At 34.3% G+C, this 20,920-nt stretch overlaps 1 long non-coding RNA gene across 4 annotated transcripts in view; it reads right to left on the reverse strand.

Moving 5' to 3' along the window:
- LOC140600217 (uncharacterized) overlaps positions 1-20,920 on the reverse strand; it is a 176,127-nt gene that overhangs the window by 39,350 nt on the left and 115,857 nt on the right. For all 4 annotated transcript variants that reach the window (XR_012003431.1, XR_012003430.1, XR_012003432.1 and 1 more), the window contains exon 2: positions 5,769-5,848. This is a non-coding gene — a long non-coding RNA (uncharacterized lncRNA). The remainder of the gene's footprint in view (positions 1-5,768; positions 5,849-20,920) is intronic.

The following is a 20,920-nucleotide window of genomic DNA, read 5'->3' on the forward strand; positions in this document are numbered from 1 at the left end:
ACCCCCAAAAGTACCTCAGAAGGGAACATTATTTGGCTATAGAGTCTTTACGGTTAAAATGAGAGCATTAGGATGAGCCCTAATCCAATATGACTGGTGTCATTATTACAAAGGGAAATTTGGACACTCTTCAGTTTGCTTGGGCTACCATAATAAAATATCAGAAACTGAGTAAACAACTGAAATTTATCTTCTTACAATTCTGTAGTCTAAAAATTGAAGACCTAGGTGCTATATCAAGCTTGTTGTCTGATGATACTTCTACTAGCTTGTAGATGGCCATCTTCTCATTGCCCTCACACAGCTTTTCTTCTTTATACATGCAGAGAAAGAGATCTTTTCTTGTAAGGACACCATCCTATCAGATTAAGGCTCTATCCTTATGACCTCATTTAACCTTAATTACCTCCTTATAGGGCCTATCTCCAAATAAAATTACCCTGTGGGTTAGAGTTTAAACATAAGAATTGGTAGGGAGCAAAATTCAGTCCATTAGAGACACACATAAAAGAAGATGATATAAAGAGACAGAGAAGGAACACTGGAAGGAACCTACCCTCTTGACACCTCAATTTCAGATTTCTAGCCTCCAGGACTCTGAGGCAATAAATTTCTGTTGTTTAAGGCAGACCTAACAGACTAATCCTGCATGCCCTTCATGATCTCATAAAATAGAAGTGATCTATGTTAGCCTCATGGTCATTACACTGAGACACTTAAGGCCTGCCCACTTAAAGGAGCAAACGAAAAATAAATTAAGCATAAGTCTTCCAAAACAAATTTTGGAATCTTTTAGCAGAATGGTATCTGGTACATCATTCTCCTTTAGGCAAACATATTCAGGTTTTGCTGTTACCGTGAATAGCTATCCACCTCTCGGGCATTATGGAGCAACTGCTCTGAGAGGAAAAGGAAACTGTGGAAGCCTAAGTGAGCATCAACAAAGCCAAGGTGGGTATTTCTAGGGTTGTAGGAAGACCCTGAACTCATGCCCTCTATGGACACACCAAATATACACTTGTCTAGAGAGAAATTCTTCTTGAAGAAGAACTGACATATGACTGAACAGCCTTTGCACAACAAAAATAGACCACATAGAGAATGGCAAGAGAGACATGGTAACAGAGGGAACCCAACCTCTGATAATGAGAACTGTAGCATGCAAGGATGATACAGGGGCACAGGAAAAAAAAAGCTATGGTTTAAAGAGCAACTAGAACTCCACCAAATGGCAGGTGAGAATTGGGAACTCCAGATTGGAGGGGTTAGTAAATGTCCTAATTTACATTTCACCACCACCTTGATAGTGTAGAAGAGGTAGGCCTACTGCTTCAGTGAGCCCTGGATTCCTAGCCCTCACTACTGTAACTCCTAGCCCACACTACTGTAATGCACAGTGGGATGCCCTTGGTCAGCACTCATGGCTCCAGCCACCTCATCAAGGTGACACAGGTACAAAGCACTCTGAAACATTTCAGACCCATCTCACTTTCATTCTAGATGACTTGCCAGGACATTCCAGTACAGAATAACCTGGTACGCCCCCACTCCCCCAGTGTGTGCCTTCTTCAGTTCCCATCAGCCAGAGTAACCAGGCACATATAAGACTATTCCTCCAAGTTTTGGAGAAGTAGCTGCTCTGTCTAATTCATAGAGACACACAAAAATCAAAATGAAGAGACAGAGGAATATGCTCAAAATGAAAGAAGATAAAACCTCAGGAAAAAAACAGAAATGAAAAGGCCTTAATTAGAAGAAAATTATGAAACAAAAAAATCTCCTGAGTAAAGAAAATGTACAGTAAAGGTAGGAATCACCTATAAATCTCGTATGAAGGTTAAAAGACAAAAGCAGTAAAATCAATTGTATCTATGTAATAATTTTAAATAATAAAAATATGTAAAACATGACAACATATACATAGAACATGAAGAGGGGGAGTAAAAATGAAGTTCTTTTAGAATGTATTTCAACTTAAGTGACCATGCACTTAATATAGACCGCTAAATACTTGGGATGTTAAATGTGAACCTCATGGTAATGGAGGACCAATAATAGATACTCAAAAAAGAGAGAAAGCCATTTAAGATAGCATTAAAATAACACTAAAGAGGGCAGCCCCAGTGGCTCAGTGGTTTAGCGCCGACTTCAGCCCAGGGCATGATCCTGGAGACCTGGGATCGAGTCCCACGTCAGGCTCCTTTCATGGAGCCTGCTTCACCCTCTGCCTGTGTCTCTGCCTCTCTCTCTCTCTGTGCGTCTCTCATGAATAAATAAATAAAATCTTAAAAAAAAATAATACTAAAGAAAGTCAATCATAATGAAAAAGAGCAGGATAATAAGGAACAGAGAAGAACTACAAAACAACCAGAAACTAATGAACAAAATGGCAATAAATACATACCTATCAATAACTACTTTAGATATATATGGTCTAAACACTCCAATCAAAAGACAAAAGGTGACAAATTGGATAAAAAAAAAAAAAACCAAGACCATCTATAGGCTCCCTACAAGAGACTCATTTTAGACCTAAAGACACATATAGCCAGGGTATCAATGCTACATCAGAAATAATAGACTTTAAAACAAAGACTGTAGCAAGAGACAAAGAAAGAACTTACGTAATGAAGGAGGGATCAATCCAGCAAGAGGATGTAGTAATTTTAAATAGCTACACACTCAACATTGGAGCCTCTTGATACATAAAGCAAATATTAACAAACATAAAGGGAGAATTGACAGTAATACAATAATAGTAGAGTACTTTCACACCTCACTTACATCAATGGATAGATTAGCCAGACACAAAATCAATGAGGAAACGGTGTCTTTGAATGACACATTAGACCAAATTGTCTTAACAGATCATTATAGAACATCCCATCCTAAAACAGAATATGCATTCTTTTCAAGAGTACATGGAACACTCTCTAAGATAGATCATATTAGGCCACAAAATAAATCTTAATAAATTTAAGATGGTTGAAACATCAGGCATCTTTCCTGACCACAGTAGTATGAAACTAAAAATCAATTGCAAGAAAAAAAACTGATAAAAACACATAAAGGCTAAACAACCCATGGGTCAAAGAGGAAATTAAAAAATACATGGAGACAAAATGGAAACACAGTGCTTCAAAATCTTTGGGATGCAGCAATAACACTTCTAAGAGGGAAGTTTATAGCAATAAATTCCTACCTCAAAAAAGCAAAAGTATCAAACCATCTAAAATTACACCTGAAGTAACTAGAAAAAGAAGAATAAACAAAGCCTAAAGTTAATAAGAGGATGGAAATAGTAAATTTCAGAGTGGAAATAAATAAAATAGAGACAAGATAAAAAACAAAACAAAACAAAACAAAAAAAACCAAGAGCTGGTTCTTTAAAAAACAAAAACAAAAACAAAATTGGGATGCCTGGGTGGCTCAGCAGTTTGGCGCCTGCCTTTGGCCCAGGGCATGATCCTGGAGACCCGGGATTGAATCCCATATCAGGCTCCCTGGATGGAGCCTGCTTCTCCCTCTGCCTGTGTCTCTGCCTCTCTCTGTGTGTCTCTGATGAACAAATAAAATCTTTAAAAAAATTGATAAACCTTTAGCCAGACTAATTCAGGAAAAAAAAAAGGACCCATATAACACAATAAAAAATGAAAGCAGAGAGTAACAATGGACACTAGAAATACAAAAGATTATAAGGGACTACATGAAAAACTATATGCCAACAAATTAGACAACTTAGAAGAAATTGATAAATTCCTAGAAACATAATCTTCCAAAACTGAATCAAGAAGAAATAAATAATCCAAATAAACTGATTACTAGGGACAAAATTGAATCAGTAATCAAAAATTTCCGCCAAAGTGCAGGACAAGATGCCTTTACCTGTGACTGCTACAAAACAGAGAAGAGTTAATAGCTATTCTTCATAAATTATTCCCCTTAAGCTATTCTCCTTAATAGCTATTCCTTTATTCTAGAAAATAGAAGAGGAAGGAAAGCTTCCAAGTATTCTCACATTCTATGAGACCAGTATTATCCTGATACAAAACCAAAGCCACTACAAAAAAAGCTACCGGCAACTATCCTCAATGAGCATAGATATAAAAACTCTCAACAAAATATTAGCAAAGGACAATCAACAATGTAGGATCGTTTACTATAATAAAGTGGGATTTATTCTGAGGACAAAAGGATGGTATTTACCAAAATAAAATAATTAATTTAAATAAACCTATGCACCCCTATGTTTTATGCAGTACAATGTACAAGTGCTGTGTTATAGAAGCAACCTAAATGTCCTCTGATTGATGGAGAAAGAAGATGTGGTGTACATATACAACAGAATATTAATCAGCCATGATAAAGAATGAAGATCTTGCCATTTGTGACAACAAGAAAGGATCTAGAGGATATTATGCTAGATTAATTAAGTCAGAGAAAGACAAGTATCACATGATTTCACTTCCATGTGGAACCTAAATAAACAAACCCCCCAAAAATCAGAAACAGACCCATAAAAACCCTGAATAAACTGGTGGGTGCTGGGGGCAGAGGGAGATACAGGCTTTCAGCCATGGGATGAACGCATCGTTGGGATGAAAGGTACAGCATAGGAAGTATAGCCAATTGGTATTGTAATAGTGTTGTATGGTGACAGATGGAAGCTACACCTGTGGTGAGCATAATGTAATGTATACAGTTGTTGAATCTCTTTGTTGTACACCTGAAAATAATTTAACAGTGTGTCAATTATACTTTAAGAAAAAAAAAGGTGGAGAAGAAAGGATGGCACAAATAATGAGGCTGCATGAGCAGAGTGGGAATTGAAGATAAGGTTAACTTAAGGATGCTAGAGAAGATGAAAAAAAAAAAAACCCTTTGGATGGAGAAATGAATGAGTTCTGACAAATAGTGAATTACCTAAAAGAGTAGAAGTGAGAGGAAAATATTTCATTTGTAGAAATGAAATATTGGCACCTGCATAGGGATCTGGTGATGAAGAATGGGTAAATCAGAGATCAGCAAGTGAAATACCTGTTGAACATTCCCAGTAATGATAAATGACCTCTTTGAAGAGCCAAAATTCTTAGCTGCCCCTGAGGCTACATTACTGGGATTCCTGATTGCCCTTTAGCAAAGTGTCTGCTTTTGCACACATTTTGTTTAAGAGGCAACCTCTTTAATACTAAGTCATGGAACCAGAATTCGCTGATGTGAGAGTGTAGGATTAACAGAAACTGACATAATGTCACATGGGTTCAAAGATTTAAAGAAGAAAGAAAAAGACTTTTAGTCATCTTAATACAACTCATTTTTGGTAGTGATCTTTAGAGTTCTTTTAGAGGTCACCTAATTCCATTTTTCTATGTCTGATAGAAAATATGTCACTTTTTTTTTTTTTTAACATTTGCCAAAGATCCAGACGTCTACATCTGATTGTGTTGTCAGACAGCAGGTTTTTAGCCTTCTATTTCAACATGTTATATTTTCAACATTCAAAATAGCTTTTTTTTTTATGGTGGTTGCTGCATTAAGACATAATGGAATTTGTTTGCTTTTGTTAAAGTAAGAGGGAAAAAAATGGAGTGAAATGAACCGTGTTTTAATTTTTTTTTTTAAATTCTACTTTTTCCTATGAAGATTGTTACTGATGATATGGCAAAAAACATATTGCTGTATTAACAAGGTCAGTCAGTCACAAAATCCTATTAACATGGAAAATGACAGAACCAAGCTGTGTGGTAACAAATAAGGCAAATTCTCACCTTGTATTCTTAAAATTCCTTGATCAAATTCACATAAATATCAGGGAAGGTGAGAGCAAATTCAGGAAATGTGCATGACTCTGTTAAAAAAAAAAGTAATTCATATATCTTCAGTATTGACTATTTTCTAATATTACTTTTTGCTTTTTTCAAAAATAATGCTAGCAAATTAAATCAAGAAATATTTTCTAATTTATGTTTATATAAAAGATTTATCTACAGAAGAATAAAGGAACCTGCTGAGTAGAAAATTTCAAAATAAACATATACATTCATAATATCCCTGACATGTTTACTTTTTTTGAAACAAAAAGCACCAAATAGTCATTTGCATTTTGAACGATAGCAAACACATTTCAGATTTAGCTGTCAATTTAATGAAGCCTCAAATATTGATTTTAGCAAAACAGTAAAGTAGGAAATAAAAATAAAAAGGATCATTATAATGTTACCCAGAGGGAATAACTATGGTCACTTCAGTCAATGATAAACTGATTTTAGTGGTATGGACCAGACAAATAAAAATAAAGATTGCTTTGACTTGGCTTAAGCTGAAAAAGAAATCTTTCAGGTTTATGGCTTCATAAATTGTTCTGAATGTTTAACATCCCATGAAAAAGAAGCAAACAATGAAGATACTTCATTCAAGAATACAAAACCAATATACTCAGGCAAAGACTTGTAATTCAGATTTAGCATCTTATCTGTGTTTGCATTGCTAACGGGCCTCCTTTGACTATGCTGTGCTTCCATGCACACATTACCAACAATTTTACTTTGGATTTTAAACACCTGGCAGTCTGTCTGACTTTAGTATACTAGATTACACATTTTGAGAATAAACTAGTGTTGCATGTAGTGGTAACTTAACTGCTTAGATCCATCAGATATTTCCATTTCTCATTGGACCAGTTAGATGGTTATTAATTATGAGGCTGACATAAAACAGAATCATGAAAAATTAAGTTTCACCTCTATCTCCCAATCAGTAATAAGCATGCTATGGAAGTTTCTCTTGAAACCTCAGAATGCTTCAACCCTCTCTTTAAACTGAACTGGACATTTCTCAATGAATGCAGCATCATAATAGCCCCTTTGTAGGTTAAACCTCTATCAACTGTATTCTCTTCCCATATTTAAATAGAATTTATGGAGTGAGAAAGAGATGATGTTAGAGCTTTGGTTGTTTTCTCTATTTCCCTATGTCACAGCTTCAGTTGATTTACCCCCTCTAGTTTTTCATATGAAATGTATAGTACATCTTAATAGAACTCTTGTTATTGCTCTTATCTGGAATATTCTTACCGTGATAGTAAACTTATCTGAAGTCTAACCTTCCCTAGAGATCCATGTGAACATGTATGTAAGTGACCCATGATATATTTCCCACTACCATGGGAAATAATGACTTGCTCTATTTCCTTAGGCTACCTATATATGCCCTTATTGAAGACACCCGTGTTTTATTTCTAGCCTACCATATAAGAATCTCAGCATCAAGTATTTCAACCTAATGTTCTTTTCTACAAAGCAGCATACTCTGTGTACTTTTAATAAAATATTTGTTATTCTTAAATTTTGCTTTAGTTATTGAAAACCCAAACTAAATATCTCTCTTGTATTTTATAAATATATATGGATTCCCTTGCCTCTAAAATTCCAATATTTTCCCCTGGATTTGTCTGACTTTTTTTTCCCCTGATGTGACTTTTTAACCTATTAAAGACATATGGTATCTCTTTTTAAATCAAAAGATAGATGACTAAAAAAGTAGAAGATTAATATATGCTTGTCAATGGATCATTTAAAAACCTGTTGGCTACTGTGCCAAGTTGTTACAGAAGTTGGTTCTTGTTTCTAATAAATTCAATCTATTAGAAGAAGCTAGATATATATAAAAAGTTCAGATTAAGAAACAATATTATATGTGAAAAAGCAAATGATTGTAATAATGGATTCAGTCTGAGAAGAATGGTTTCACTGGGACATGTAGAATGGGCTATGAAGGAGTGTGGAATTTGCCTAGGTGAATTTGGGGGAGATATTTATGAGATGGAATTAGCATAAATCAAGGAACAGAGAAAAGATTCTATTTTTTACAGTTTAATGATTTAGAATCATCCCCAAAGAACTGAGAATAAATAGGATTGGTTGAAATAGATATTATTTAAATAAAAATATATTTAAATAAACCATGAATTACTAGATAGAAAAAACTCTATAATTGATGAATAAATTTAAGAACTGGTTCTTTGAGAAGAACAATATTATAGATAAACCTCTTAGATAATTGAAAAAAAAAAGATATCTGAAAAAATGCTAGAATGAGGAAATGGATATAAAAGAGCTTATTTCAATGAAAATAAGATACCATCTGTTCAACCAGAAAATAAATAAAATGAAAAAGTTGCAATAATTAAATGGAGATAAATCAGCACATGATAAACATATAGACTAATGAAACTGGGGAAATAGGCATTTGGAAATCTATATACCATATAAATTTAATACATGATAGAGATGGCAATTCAAATTAATTAGAATTAATTAATTAATTAATTAATTAATTAGAAATAGAACAATTATCCAGTAACTAGTCAAGAAACTGGCTGATCAATGAGAAAAATATAGTCATATTTTTTTCTCACACCATATACCATGTAGAAAAATGAGTACAATTAAAAAAATTAAAACTTAAATTGGATTCAGAGGGAACATACCTGAACATAACAAAGGACATATATGAAGAACCCACATGTATCATTATTCTCAGTGGTAAAAACCTGAAAGTTTTTCCCCAGGGTTAGAAAAAAGATAGGAATGTCCACTGTCACCACTTCTATTCAATATAGTACTAGAAGTCCTAGCCATAGAAATAACACAAGAAATAAAAAGCATCCAAACAGCTAAAAAAAAAAAAAAAAGAAAAAAAAGAAAACTGTCATTATTCACAGATGACATATAGAGAGAATCCTAAAGACTCTACCGGAAATTATTAGAATAAAAGGATTCAATGATGCAGAATACATAACAAATATACAGAATCTGTTGCATTTCTATACACTAATCACAAAGTAAGAGAAATTCAGAAAAAACCCTATTTACAATTGCACCTAGCCACAAAGAATAAAATATCTAAGAAAAATTTTAACAAAGAAGTTGAAATACCTGCATGCTGAAAACTATAATTCCTGGATGAAAGAAATTTCCAATGTCACAAATGGCAACATATACTCTGCTCATGAATCGGGAGAATAGATACTGTTAAAATGTCCATATTGCTCATAGCAAGCAACCTACAGATTCAATGCATCCATATTAAAATACCAACATTTTTCACAAAACTAGAAAAAATAATCCTAAAATTTATATGAAATTAAAAAAAGACCTGAGTAGCCAAAGCAATCTTTAAAAAGAACAAAGCTGGAAGTATCACAATCTCAGATTTCAATATTTATTACAAAGCTACAGTAATCAAAACAAGATGGTACTGGCAGAAAAGTAGACACATAGATGAAAGGAACAGGACAGTAATAACTCATGGTCAGTTAATCTATGACAAAGGAGGCAGGAGTACACAGTGGGAAACATAAGTGGTGATGCGAAAACTGGACAGCCACATGCAGAAGATAAAACTGGACCACCTTATGAACCTTATAGAAAAATAAACTCAAAATGGATTACAGACCTAAACGCCTGAAGCCATTAAAAATCCATGAAGAGAGCACAGGCTATAATATCTCTGACATTGGCCATAGCAACATTTTTCTAGATATGTCTCCTGAGGCAAGGGAAATACAAGCAAAAATAAAAAGTTAAAAGCTTTACATAGAAGTAAAAAGCTTCTGTACAGTGAAGGAAGAAATCAACAAAAATAAAAGACAACCTACTGAAAAGGAGAAGATATTTGCGACAGACATATCCAATAATGGATTGGTATCCAAAATATATAAAGAAGTGATACAACTCAACACCAAAACAAGTAATCTAATTTAAAAAATGGGCCACAGACAGGAACAGACATTTCTCAAAGACGACATCTAGTTGGCCAACAGACACATGAAAAGATGCTCAACAGCACTGATCATCAAGGAAGTACAAACCAAAAATACAATGAGATATCACCTCACAGCTGTCAGAATGGCTAAAATGAAAAACAGCAAGTGTTGGCGAGGATATGGAGAAAAAAGACATGATTTCACTCATTTATGGAATTTAAGAAACAAAACAAGTGAACTGAAAGAAAAAGAGAGAGAGAGACCAACCAAGAAACAGACTCTTAACTATAAAGAAGTGATGGTTACCAGAGGGGAGGTGGTTGGGGGGCATGGGTGAACCAGGTGATGGGGATCGAGAGTACACTTATTATGATGAGCACTGGGTAGTGTATAGTCTTGATGAATCACTATATTGAATACTGAAACTCATATAACACTGCATGTTAACAATATTTGAATTAAACTAAAAAACATTTTTTTTAAGATTCCATTTATTTATTTGATGGAGAGAGAGATCGATCTTGAGCAGGAGAGGGAGAAGCAAGCTCCCTACTGAGCAGGGAGCCCAACGTGGGGTTTGATCCCAGGATACTTGAGCCAAAGGCAGATGCTTAACTGGCTGAGCCACACAGGTACCCCTAAATAAAAAACTTATTAAAAAAATCTAAACTATGTGGCATTGACATGTAATACACACATATATACATTCACATTTGCTTTTAGAAATGTTTTTGGATGTATGGGGGTACATTTTACATAGATAGAGAAAGAAATACACATGTACAAAAATATTCCTTAAAGTTGTTATTTATAGCCAAAAGAAAACAATTTTAATATAAGAGGAAAGTTTGAAAGGATACTGGATGGGTCACCAATTCTCTAGGAATCTTGGGCAATAAAGGTCCAGAATCAATAGTAAGAAGGACAAGTCATAGCCAAATCATGCTACAGGAGCCTTCTTTCCTGCTACTCCTGCCTTTGGAAATGCTCTCACTGCCAGTCCTGGAAGACTTGGAATGCAGTTTAAAAGATGGATAATATTTACTACATATTCCCTTTAAGTCATTGTATAGATATATATGAACAAGTATATTTACACTAGTAAATATGAATATATCTTTATCCTACATAGTGAGTTGGTTAGTACAAGGTATGTAGTTCATGTCATGGATGGATTCAATTTTTCTCAAATAATCCACTGATTTTTATGATAAGATCCTGAGCTAACTTAACTCCAATTACAAGTAAAACTTTTAATGAAGTACATATACACAACTAAGGTATAAATTATAAGTGTATACAGCTTGATAAGTCTTCATAAACACATATATTTGGACATCCTAAAAGTCCCAGTTTATACCCTTCCCTTTTTTTTTTTTAAAGATTTTATTTATTTATTCATGAAAGACGCAGAGAGAGAGAGAGAGAGAGAGAGAGGCAGAGACACAGGCAGAGGGAGAAGCAGACTCCATGGAGGTAGCCCGACGCGGGACTCGATCCCGGGACTCCAGGATCATGCCCTGGTCCGAAGGCAGGCGCCAAACCACTGAGCCACCCAGGGATTCCCAGTTATGCTCTTCCTAATCACATTTAGGACTTTGCACAGATAACCAGTATCTTGACATCTCTTGCCACAGTTTTTTGTTTTTGAACTTTACAGAAATGGAACTATGCCAAATATTTAATTTTGTTGTAGCTTTTTACAGTCAGAATTATATTCATGAGACTTATCTATGCTACATTAAACAGTGCTTATTTTCCCTCATCACTGTGTAGCATTCCATTATAGGAATACATCACAATTTATTTATCCATTCTGTAAAGTTCATTTTCAACGTTTCCAAACTTTGGCTCTATCATTATTGCTGCTATAAACATTCTTTTTGTTCGCACATGCACGCTTATCTTTTAAGTAAACATTTAGGAGTGAAAGCCCTAGGTCATAGGGTATGCATGTTTTAAGTTTTAACAGATACTAACAAATGGTTTTGAAAAACGTCTGCTTGGGCACTGGGGTGGCTCAGTGCATTAAACAACTGACTCTTGATTTTGACTCAGGTCATGATCTCAGGGTTGTGAGATCAAGCCCTGTGTCAGGCTCTGTGCTGGGTGTGGAGCCTGCTTAAGATTCTCCCTCTCCCTCTCTTTCCCCACCAAAAAAAAAGTTATTTTGCAAATTTACTCTTCCTTCAACTGTGTGGGAGGATTCTGGTTTTCCAAATCCTCCCCAGGGCTTGATATTAGCAGTTGTTTTTTGTTTTGGTTGTGAGTTTTCCATGAATGGGTTTGGGGTTTTTTGTTGTTGTTGTTTTAATATTTACCATTCGAGTGGTAGTTTCTAGCTTATGTAGTTTCTAGCTTATGTAGTAACTCACTATGGAATTAACCTGGTTTTCCCAGGAAAATTAATGAGTTAAAGCATCTTTCCATATGTTTATTGCACATTTTCTTTACTTTTTTTTTTTTTTTTTTTTTTTTGGTGAAATTGGCTGTTAAAGTCTTTTGGCCATTTTATTATTTGGTTGTCTGTTATTATTGCTTTCTAGTGCTTTCTATATTTTGAATGAGTAATTTTTCTATTATTTGTATCAGGAATATTTTCTCCTCACCTTTCTCTCTCTTTGCTGTGTTTTTTTGATTAATAAAGTTTTCAGTTTTGTTGAGGTCTAGTTTATCAATCTTTTCCTTTGTGGCTGATGCTTTTGTATGTATGTCCTACTTGAAACATGGAGATTCACTTGACCAAGCATCAACTATTGATAAAACCATAATCTCACCCATGTACTATAGTACATGGATTTTTTTTCACAAGTGACTGGATTTTCTATGGGTGTCTTTTTAAATTTCTCTATTCCGTTCACTGGTCAAGTTTGTATATGCTTGCTGGTATAGGAAACTACTGGCCTCTGTGATGATAATGGATACGAGAGACTCTACTTCAAGGCAAAGATCAAATCCAGCACACTCCCACAGAATATGGTCCAAAGAAAACACCAAAGCTGTGGTTGTAAAGTCCCTCTCTCACCTTTCCTTCTAATCAATTGCTAAGGATCTCAAATTTGTACTACTCTCTTCACTCTCACTGATACAGTTCAGGCGAAGGTGCGTTCTTGCCTAGGTTATTTCAATCCTTAACACTTGTTCTCCTTGCCTTCCCCACTGTTAACAGGATAATTATTCCTCTCTCTCACATCCTTTCCTACCAGGTGTGGCCCAGCTTCTCAAGATGAGAAGCAGCACCACTGCCCAAATCACCATTTTACCTCTTTCCTCTCTTGCATTTACCTTTTAGTAGAGTCAATAGCAGTTGCCCAAACCTTAAGGTTTAGTGACACAAACCTGTGCCTTTACCCTTGTGTTTCTTTTGTGAAGAATTTTCCACTCGCCTCCTGACAAGCTCTTATTCCTAAAGCCCCAGCTCAAATTATAAATTCTATATGAAGCTATTTCTCATTCCATCTGACAGAAATTAATCATTTGCTTCTATTTACTGGGTACAAACTGATATTATTTCTCTGGTATCATATCCATCTTCATATCCCAAATACCTGAGAAAGATTAGGTGCTTAATAAATATTGGTTGAATTGAATCAAGTTGATGAATTTCGATCTTCTTCTAACATTACTCACCTCTGTCCACATATACACACAAAACCAAATGGATTGGAGTTAAAAATTAAACGTTATAGTTTAGACATAGTACAGGATAAAACTGAATATTAAACCGGTATTTAGAATGCCTACTTTTAGAATACTTTGAAGTGCTTATGAAAGTTTTTTGGTAAAAAAAAAAAAAAAAAAAAAAAAGAAAGTTTTTTGGTAAAGTTTTTTCCTTCAAGATTTGTATAAGTAATCTATACACCCAACTTGGAGCTCGAACTCACAACTCCAAGATCAAGAGTCACATGCTCTACCGACTGAACCAGCCAATGTCCCTTTAGTGAAGCTTTGTAAAGGGAGCACATTGAACCTCCACATAACTAAAACCCAGACACAATTATAAGGATGTTGTAACATTTGCCTCATCTCTCTTTTTTACATTTTTTTCCTTTGCTGAATAATCTTAAAGTAAATCAGTGATGGTGGGTCATTTCACTTTTATATATATCAGTATGTATTTTTAAAAATATATACACATTCTTACAAAACAATATTGTTATTATATCTGACAATTCTTTTTCAGTGTCACTTGGTGTCCAGTCTATAAGCAAGTATCTGTGATTATTATCTCAAAAATGCTATTATAGTTGGTTTGTTTGAATCAAGGTTAAAACAAGTTCTCTTCATTGTATTTGTTCTTTATGTCTCTTGAATCTCTTTTATTCTCTTTGTAGACCACCTTTTATTTTTCCCCTCATGTTACTGAATTTTTGTAAAAAGTAGGTTAGTGGTCTTAAAGAATATTTCACATTCTGGACTTGTTTACTTACTTCTCAGTGTCATTTAACTAATTTCTATTTATCTCCTATAAAGTTAGCTGTGGATCTTAATTAGATTTAGGCTTAAGGTTTTTATTTTGTTTCTTTGTTTTGCAAAAGCACTTTATAAGTAATGTTGTGTGTCATGTTGCATCACATTCCAGGACCACAATGACTGCTTGTTCTGTCATTAGTGATGCTAAGACCAATCAGTGGATACAGGTCCTGGCAATTTAATCCTCACTATGACATATCTCATAACCTTGAATCTACCATTTTCATTAATTTATTATCATTAACTGAATCCATTATTTATTTCATCAGGGCTTGCAAAACAAAGATTTCCTATTTTGTCATTCCTTCTATATCTTCCAGCTGGAATTCTACAGCAAAGGAGAACTTTCCCCCATCAATTAAAGATACCTGATTATCTTGAAATATGCTGAACATAGGAAAAGCAGGACAATTAATGTTCTTCTTTTTAACGGTCCATGTTCAGAGTTGCCTTAGTTACTTCCAATGATGTCCAATGAGAACTTTTTTCCCGTTCTGTTTTGTATCATTTTGAATTCTAGATTTTTGTATTTTCGATGTGTTTTAATTAGTTGCATTCTTTAGATTACTGGTACTCAAATTGCTCTTCCTTTGACCAAAGACTTTGAGTATGTCTCCTATTTTTTGTTTGTTTGCATTAGCCCATTTTTCTTGAAAACTTCCTTGTTTTCTGGCTTAAGATGTATCAGACTCTAGACTGGGAATCAGCTATTCCCCCAAGGAGCTCTGGGTACGGTTATTCATTGCTAATGGGTTGTCATTGATTCCAGGCTTTTTCAGTGGACAAAGCTTGAAAATATACAGTTTTCAAAACAAGACAAAATAATTGAGACTCTGTATAGATATTTCCAATTCGCATGTAACATTATAGTATTTTTACTTGATTTCTTTGATTTTTACCCTTATATCTATTTTTTCTTGCTTAAGCTTTTGACTCCTAATAGCACTAATATGATTTCTAACTTGCATTTTTCTAGACTCTACATAAAATAGATTTTAAATTCCAATTATATTGCATAATGAAATTTAGTATATAAATACTAATGTAAAAATGAAATAAGAATATAGAGCATATATAGAATACAGTAGACTGTATTCTTTTTTTTAAAAGATTTTATTTATTTATTCATGAGAGAGAGAGAGAGAGAGAGGCAGAGACACAGGCTCCATGCAGGGGGCCCGATGTGGGACTGCATCCTGGGTCTCCAGGATCACGCCCTGGGCTGAAGGCAGTGCCAAACCGCTCGCTGAGCCACCCGGGCTGCCTGGTAGACTGTATTCTAATGTCAACTGAAATCTCATCTCTGTGTGTTTATATTATAACTTTACTGAACTCCAAATTCTCAGTCAAGTAGAAAGAAAGAATAGAGGCACTCTTGACAGAAAATGACTCAGGAACTTACTTCCTATACAATCTATATTAAGGAAATTCTTGAAAATTTCCCCCAGTAAAATAAAATCAATTAAAATAAGATAAAATAAACCAAAAAATATTTAGGGAGGAGGAAATAGTACATTAACTTTATGAGCACAGAGTGGAGACTTCACCAAATGACAGACAGCTGGAAACCTAGCAACTAGTACAGAGGGGGAAAGGATCACCAAGGCCTTAGACAGGGAGACAGCTGAAACAAAAATATCAATTCCATGAACAGTTCCAATAGAATGCTTGAGATACTGAAATAATTTACAGATATAACAAAGGCACTATACAGAAGAAATTGAAAAAAGTACCTAGGAAAACTAAAAGCTCTGTGAGAAAGAATATATGATTATAGAACTTACAGTGGTTCTGCAGTGAGCTTCCCTAGCTCCTACTGATTTGATGTTGCTTAATGATTTTTAAGTTTTAGCATCTACACATGGATTAAGCACAGGAGATTTAATTACAGTTATGAAGAAGACTAAATATTAGCAACATTGCCTATAGAAAAGTACATATAGCAGAATTTAGAAGGGGAAGACTGGCAAAAGAAAAGCAGGTGCATCAATATCCTTATTCTACAAAGAAAGAAATCAATATATACTACCTATGAAATAAAGATTTTATTGTATTATTTAAATACACAAAGGACAGAATCATACAAAACTGAAACTAAAACTATTAAAATGTGTGCCCTTTGGGGAAGCAAGATAAGACTGAGGAGTATAGGACTGGGGCAGATAAGGGTTATTTTTTTTTTTTAAGGGTAAACCATTCTGTAATAATGGATTTATTTAATAATGTGCTAGAATACATTGATAAAATGATATTTACAGTAGTTGTAGTAGATGGCAGAAAATTTTCACTTCAAGTAATGTATCTCACCATATGAAGCTGGGGATTATCTCCAGGATGCCAATTTAAGTTTAAATTATCAAAAGTAGTGAAACAATTATGGTCAGTATAGAAGCTGGAAAATATAAATATCACCTGTCAGTAATTAGTGTGATTAATATAAATAATATAAATGAAATAGGATCTGTATTAAGAAAAATGTCCATACTTGATAGAACTGTGAGTCCAAAGAAGAAAATGGCTTACTCATTATGAGAAACAAATTTCATAAAAAGCAATACTTAGACATATCTATAGATCTAAAAAAAGATGTGAAATTTAAAAAAAGACAGAGATTACAACAAACATCCAGTCAGGCTTCCTTTTTAGTTTGACTCACAGAGACAAAGAAATTGGACTTCCTAGGACTTCCCTTTCCTGACATTTGGTGAATATGAATATTCATGAACACTTACATAGGGTTGAAAAAAAATAGTAGTGATTCAAGAATTTGAAATGGAAACCAGTTCTTGTTCTCCTCTGAAGAAAACAACAACAAAAAAATCTTAGATATTCAAGTGTTCAAAAAAGTACCCACCAATGAAATCCATATTTTGAAACAAACCCTTAAAGAGAAGATAGATAGTGTGGGGTAGACATTAAAACCAAGGGTTTGAAACCATTATCTCCTGGTTCAAATGTTGATTCATTTCAGTTCCTGGTTGCAAGAGACTGGTCTTGAATTTCTAGAAATTCGAGTTATCTGACAGAAGAAAATTCAATTCCTCTCTGCAAAATAATCATGTAATACTAAGCCACAATTTATCTCTACTTTATATGAAGCATTAAACAAAGAGAAATAGCCAGAATGAACATCGAAACACATATACACTCAAAATTTCAGAAGAAACTGTAAGAGACATAGGTCATAAAGAAAAAGTCATACATATGTAACTAGAATCCCAGAAAGACAGCACAGAAAGAATGGAAAGACCAATATTTGAATAAATAACAGCTGTATATTTTGCTTAACTCCCAAAAGACATCAAGTCATGGAGTCAAGTATCGTTACAAATACCAAACAAGATAAATACAAGGAAGAGCTGAGCATAGTAAAACTGCCAAAAACCAAAGTAGAAGCAAAATCATGAGACCAGAAAAATGACAAGATATGTAAAGAGAAGAGATAATAACCCTATCAGGTGATGTCTCAAAAGGTACAGTGGAAGGCAGATTGTATCCTCAGGGTAGCAGATAGAAAATAGCTGCCAACAGAGAGAAGTCTGTGCCCAGCAAATACACTCTATAAAAATGATGGTGAAAAGACCTATTTTCAGACACTGAAACTTTGAGAATGAACCACTAGCACATCTGTAACAAAGAAAAAGACTTCAAGCAAAAGAAAAATGGTCCCTGGTGGAAACTTGGAGGTGCAAGAATGAATACAAAGCAATAAGGGTAAATTTAGGTTACTATAAAGGAACATTAAATATATAAAATAACAATAATTCTGTTTGGGAAATTTAAAATGTAGAGAAAATTAAAATTCCACAAGCCATTACTGTTATTGAAATAAAGCTGGTCCTTAGTTCCTGAGGGAGTTAACCAATTTTTTCTTTACACTTACTTACGCCTTATGTACAGCTCATCAGTACCTCCCCTTCCTGGTGAGGCCTGCACTCTAATTTTATCCTCCCAGGACCTCTAATTCTGTTGAAACTCTTTTCTTCTCAGCCTCTCAGCCATATCTTCTAGATTAGTAAGTTCCCAGAGAGTAAATGGTCTCAAATGCCATAAACCTTGACTCCCTTGGTAGCTATCCAGTTCTTCATTTTATTTTCCAAAATTTGGTCCAGTTTTTCTAGGTGTTTTCTATAGGCAGTTTGGTCCAAATCACATAGTCTGCCATTCCCAGAAATGCTATGTACATTTAAAAACTTGATAATTATCCTCTTTATTATTAAAATTTCTCTTTTCCAGATCACTAGAGTGTAAAGTAAATACAGAAAACAATCATTAAGAGATATAAAATTAGAGAAATAAGGCAACACAAGAATACAACATAATGCAAGGCAGTTGAGGCAGCAAAATAAAAAGGCTATCTGATACAACAACCAATATAAACTGAAAAACTTACAAGACTAAAGTTGAGCAGATGAAAAAAATAAATCCATCTAAGTATTATTTATGAGAAATACACATGAAGTGTAATTCAGGAAGCTTACAAGAAAAAATAAAGAAATACAGAGGGGATCCCTGGGTGGTGCAGCGGTTTAGCGCCTGCCTTTGGCTCAGGGCGCGATCCTGGAGACCCGGAATTGAATCCCACGTCAGGCTCCCGGTGCATGGAGCCTGCTTCTCCCTCTGCCTCTCTCTCTCTCTCTCTCTCTCTCTCTCTCTCTCACTGTGTGCCTATCATAAATCAATTAAAAAAATTAAAAAAAAAAGAAATACAGAGCATATATACACATGCAATTAAAAGGGGAATTCATTTTATTACTTTTTATTAAAGTAAAATATATGATTAAAAAAGTAGTAAGTCAATTAAAAATCTACATGAATGATTTCTCTATAATAAATATATGACTGTCAAATCACATAACTGTGTTGAAATATTAAGGAAAACTATATAACTGGCAAGAAAAATTGTAACATAATTTCCTATTTTTAGCAAAAAAGAAAAAATAGACTAACACAAAAAAGAATGTGAATCAGTGGTTGTAAAACCTCAGAGTGTATCAGCATCGCTTAGGGGGCTCTGAATGTGTAGATGCTGGTTGCACCTCCACAGATTATTACAACTGGCGGAGGTAGGTCTCAGATATTGTTGGTTTTTAAAAATCTCCCAGGAGATTGCAATGCGCAACCAGGACTGAGAGCTGATAATGTAGAGGTAGAGAATCTGAGTGTTATTTTAATAACATTGATATCACCACTATAAAATTCTGTATCCTGTAGAGGATATGTCTTTTTTTCCAAAAAGATTTTATTTATTTACTCGTAAGAGACACAGAGAGGGGCAGAGACATAGGCAGGCTCCTTGCAGGAAGCCTGATGCAGGGCTTGATCCCAGGACCCTGGGATCATGACCTGAGCCAAAGGCAGATGCTCAACCACTGAGCCAACCGGGTGCCTTGAGGATATCTCTTTAAAAGAATACCCACAAATTATTTATACAATTGCTCATAAAGTCACAAAGAGTCTTCAGTAAAATCCATAATGTAAAAATGATGTAGTGTGTGTTCTGTAGTAACAGGTTAAAATGACATTGGGAATAAAATTTAAAATATGCTTTAACAACTCATGACTCAAAAATTGAAACTATAATTTAAAATAATATTTAGAAAATAGAGAAACTATAATTATATAATTTTGAGTACTTATAATTCATTATGAACATATATAAAATATATAGCTAATATTTTCTTCAGAGAAAAATTATTACTGTGTTATTTAATTATTAAATGAGATAGAGAATGGAGAGGAAAGAATAAAAGCATCTAGCTTCATTCACTCTATTTAGTGGAGAGACATAGCCAGAGAGGAGAAAAAGGCAAATGATCTAGTTAATCTCGCCAACTAGACTTCTGAGTAAACAGACTAACAATATTTGCTAGGAGGAAGAAGCTTATCTATAGAATTCCCCTTGGGAAAATAGACCAGCTAAAGGGTTACCTAGAGTAAATAAAGACAGCATCTAGGAAATATGATGCATGTCTCACTGGAAAATTGCTTATAAGCTAAAACAATTCTCTGGGTATTAAATGGATATTTTGTCTAATTTAAATGCTCCTCCTGCTAGGTGAAATAACTTGTGAACTCTGTTTGGAGACATCATCTATTTTTTGGACTGGAAAGTGTATGTTTGATATAAGAAGAAAGCATCTGAGAAATTGCTCAGTCCAAGCAAATCCAAGTCCAAGTCCTTTGGAGTCCTATATCCTCGAAATTGCTAGTAAAGCTTAATACTGAGTAAGATCTTTGATCTGAACATATCATCAGATGTGACTATTCAATTATTTGTATTAGCTCAGAAAATAAATGAAGAGGAAATAAATGAAGTAGCATTGTCTCCAAAATATTAGAAATAATGTAATAAATTTATGGAAAGTAAGAAAATGGTGAAAATTTCTAAAATTTGTGAATAAGGAAACAAAAATTAGCTGCATGGATAAATCCAAGAGCTAATCTCTGAAGAAATAATCAAATTAATAAATGATCCATTTACTGACTCAGAAGGATAACTATGGAGCTCTTTTTCTCTATAGCTCCCTTATCTCCGGCATTTAGATTTCAGATGCATCAGTTTACCCAAGCTGTGATCTCTCTGTCTCTCTCCTCAACTCAGCTAGTCTGTTATGATCTGCTTGGCTTCTCTGTCTCTGCATTGGAATCTGGAAAGGTCCTCCATGCAGTAAGCTGGGC

Source organism: Canis lupus, chromosome 11 (assembly GCF_048164855.1).
Source record: "Canis lupus baileyi chromosome 11, mCanLup2.hap1, whole genome shotgun sequence".
Taxonomy (NCBI): Eukaryota; Metazoa; Chordata; class Mammalia; order Carnivora; family Canidae; genus Canis; species Canis lupus.